At 49.9% G+C, this 3,324-nt stretch overlaps 1 pseudogene; it reads left to right on the top strand.

Moving 5' to 3' along the window:
• Positions 1-239: 239 nt before the first annotated feature.
• Positions 240-1,599, top strand: LOC102470498 (vesicle-associated membrane protein 4 pseudogene; annotated as a pseudogene).
• The last annotated feature ends 1,725 nt before the right edge of the window (positions 1,600-3,324 follow it).

Genomic DNA, 3,324 nt, shown 5'->3' with positions numbered 1-3,324 from the left:
ACGTGAGGTCTTCAGCACTTCACCATGGAACGGGCTTTGTGCTGAGTGATTCTGCCCAGCTCTTGGTGCATGTGTTTTGAGCCTGTTCAAGGCAGGCTGACGGAGCTCTGATGTTGACTAGGTCAGAGGGATTACATGGATTCCAAACTATGAAATTTGGAGGTGACAATTTAGTGGGCTTACAGCTTCTCAGGTAGCCTCATGTAAGGTGAGGTGCTCCTCACCTCTGCACTAGCCAGATGGGCCATTCTGCCCCAGATGCAGAAGTACCAGGCCAGTGGAGCAGTCCCCAGAAGGAGCTGGGGGAGACGGCACCTCCCCTGCAGGTCCTCGGCCTCTCTTCTTGCTCAAGAAGTTTGAGCTGTGTCTGAAATGCGCCCCTTTGCCCAAAGTCTTATTTTTTTTCCACTGCTAAAGGGCATCAGTGTTCAGCAGAGAGAGAGAGAGCGAGTGAGCGAGCCTCCCCAGTGGAGCATGGGCATGGTCATGCTGCAATGCTCCGCCCATTTCTTCAAGCACATTCACATGCCAGGTGAGTCCCTCAAGGCTCTAGGGCTGGGACCCAGCTAGATGGCCCACATGGCATCTGGCTCTTTGGGCACAGCGCCAACCACTATGGATTGGCCCCAAATCCTTTTTGAAACCAAATATAACATAAGTATACATAATGTGTGTATTTATTGATAGTTTGCCATACGGTGCATGCTCCTGCTGGAGCAAGACAGAGAGAGAGTGAGAAGTCACCCCCGGGGGGTTCTACCTGCTCGGCCTGGGCCGCCGGCAGGGCTGGTACAGTTCCCGGGGAGCCTCAGGTGGTGAATACTTCTTTTGTGGAGACAGAGAAGTACATCACAAGTGAAAAATAATGCTCCCAAGTTCACACGCCACTGGAATGACTATGATGTCACTGGTTCTGTGAAAAGTGAAAGGAGAAATCTTTTAGATGATTGAGAAGAAGAACTTTTTTCTAAGGGGACCATCTGACCAAGATTTGGCCCTAGAAATGAACAAATGAAGCATGTTCAAAATCAGGTGGATGGGAACCAGCAGTTAGCGGAATGGCTATGTCACTGGACTCCCACGTGGTCGACCGCAGTTCGTGTCCCGGACCCGGTGGCTTAAAACTCACGCCGGGCGCGTGTGCTTGCGTGCCCAAGATCCCGAGAGGAGAATGGAGGAGAAGGGATTGCGGTGTGACCATCCCCCCTGGGGGGTGATTTCTCGCTTTCTGTCTCTATGTCTCTCTCTGGCTGGCTGGCGAGCGCACGCGCCCTACAGTGAAAATCTCTCAAAAAAAAAAAAAATCAGGTGGATGAAGTTATGGATGCCATGCAGGAAATTATTACAATGGTAGTTGAAAGAGGGGAGAGACTAAAAGAACCCCAGGACAGATCAGAGAGCTGAGCGTGTAGTGCAGCTGCTTTTAGCAACAGATCCAGACAACCACGGAGGCACACGTCCGTCGCGGCGGTGCAAAGGCAGGCCATGGTGGCTTTGGTAGCTGCTACCCTTGTGCTGGTGGCCATCGTTTGAATAGTTGTGGGAAGATGCACTGATTCGATGGCAGAGATTGTCCTTAGACAAGATCTGGAACAATAAATGAAACCTATGTATATAACTTTCTTTTCTTTTTTTTTTGAGAGGTTTTCGCTATAGGGCACGTGCGCTCGCCAGACAGAGAGCGAGAGAGAGAGAAAGCAAGAAATCACCCCCCAGGGGGGATGGTCATGCCGCAATCCCTTCTCCTCCATTCTCCTCTTGGGATCTTGGACACGCACGCACACACGCACCTGGCGTGAGTTTAAGCTGCCGGGTCTGGGACTCGAACCACGGTCAACTACAGGGGAGTCCAGCAACATAGCCATTACGCTAACTGCTGGCCCCTGTATATAACTTTCAAAACTTTTTCAAGAAAATAAAAAGCAAGTATCACTTTAAAAAAAAAAAAAAAGTCACCCCAGGGGGAGGTGGCATGCGCAGTCCCTTTTCTCCTCTATTCTCCTCTCAGCACGTTGGGCATACACACACTGCCCTGTGTGATTTCCAGGTCACTGGGCCTGGGACTTGAACCACAAAGTTGGCCATATGGGATCCATTGCAGGGGTGCTTTCTTTAACCTCCACGCCATCTCTTGGCCCCCAAAATATGTTTTAAAAATCTTTATAAGACTTGTAAAAATAGATGTATGTAAACAGAATTCTAGGGACCAGAAGTTGGTGTGATGGCTATGTTGCTGAACTCCCATGGAGTCAACCATGGTTCAATTCCCAGACCTGGTGGCTTAAATTCACACTGGGCGTGTGTGCGTGTGTGCCCAAGATCCCGAGAGGAGAGTGGAAGAGAAGGGATTACAGCGTGGCCATTGCCCTTGGGGGTGATTTCTCACTTTCTGTATCTCTGTCTGGCAAGTGCACGCGCCCTATAGCAAACCCCCCCACACCAAAAAAAGAATTCTATAATGAATCCTCATACAGCCATCACCCTTTTCAGTAATGATCAGCAGTGACCAGCTTTGACTCATCCGTGCTGTTACTGCCCGCACTCCTATGCTGTTTGAGACAAGTCAACACTCCGCAGTGGGAAGACTCTCCTTTTTCTGCACCTGTTATATCCTATCCCAAAGGGGCAATGGATGCAGAATAAACTGTTTAAAAGTGGGAGTGTGTGGGACCAGCAGTTAGCATAATGGCTATGTTGCCGAACTCCCATGTAGTCAACCGCGGTTCGTGTCCCAGACCCGGTGGCTTAAAACTCACACCGGGCGCTTGTGTGTGTGTGTGCCCAAGATCCCGAGAGGAGAATGGAGGAGAAGGGATTGTGGTGAGGCCATCCCCTCTGGGGGGTGATTTCTCGCTTTCTGTCTCTCTGTTTCTCTCTGTCTGGTGAGCACATAAGTCCTGACCCAGGGGACAGTCGAACAGGTTTCCTGAGGGAAGGAGTAAAAGACTAAGGACACAGTGTTACAACTCTTCTGTCACAGCACTTCAGGGTCATCCAGCGATTGTGGGCAAGGGATCATGGTTATATACATGTTGGTGGGCAGTGATTGGTTGAATTGTAAAAGGTGGCTTATGACTGGTTGCTTTTGTGGACCAATCATGAGGTGCCAGATATGCAAATCTGAGGGGTTCTAAGCTCACCGATTTGCTATGGGAAGTGGCCAATCAGAGTATGGTTTTGAAGGTGAGGTTTTGAAGGGGAACCAATCATGGCCTTTGGCATTGTGTAATTGTTTGCTCTCTGAGAAATCCGTGATATTCACTGGTGCGCAGCCTCCCACAGCAAAAACCTCTCCAAAAAAAAAAAAAAAAGGGGGGGGGGGGG

Source organism: Tupaia chinensis, unplaced genomic scaffold, assembly GCF_000334495.1.
Source record: "Tupaia chinensis unplaced genomic scaffold, TupChi_1.0 Scaffold000612_1, whole genome shotgun sequence".
Classification (NCBI taxonomy): Eukaryota; Metazoa; Chordata; class Mammalia; order Scandentia; family Tupaiidae; genus Tupaia; species Tupaia belangeri.
The sequence above is the reverse complement of the archived record's forward strand: the minus strand, read 5'-3'. Positions and strand labels throughout refer to the sequence as shown.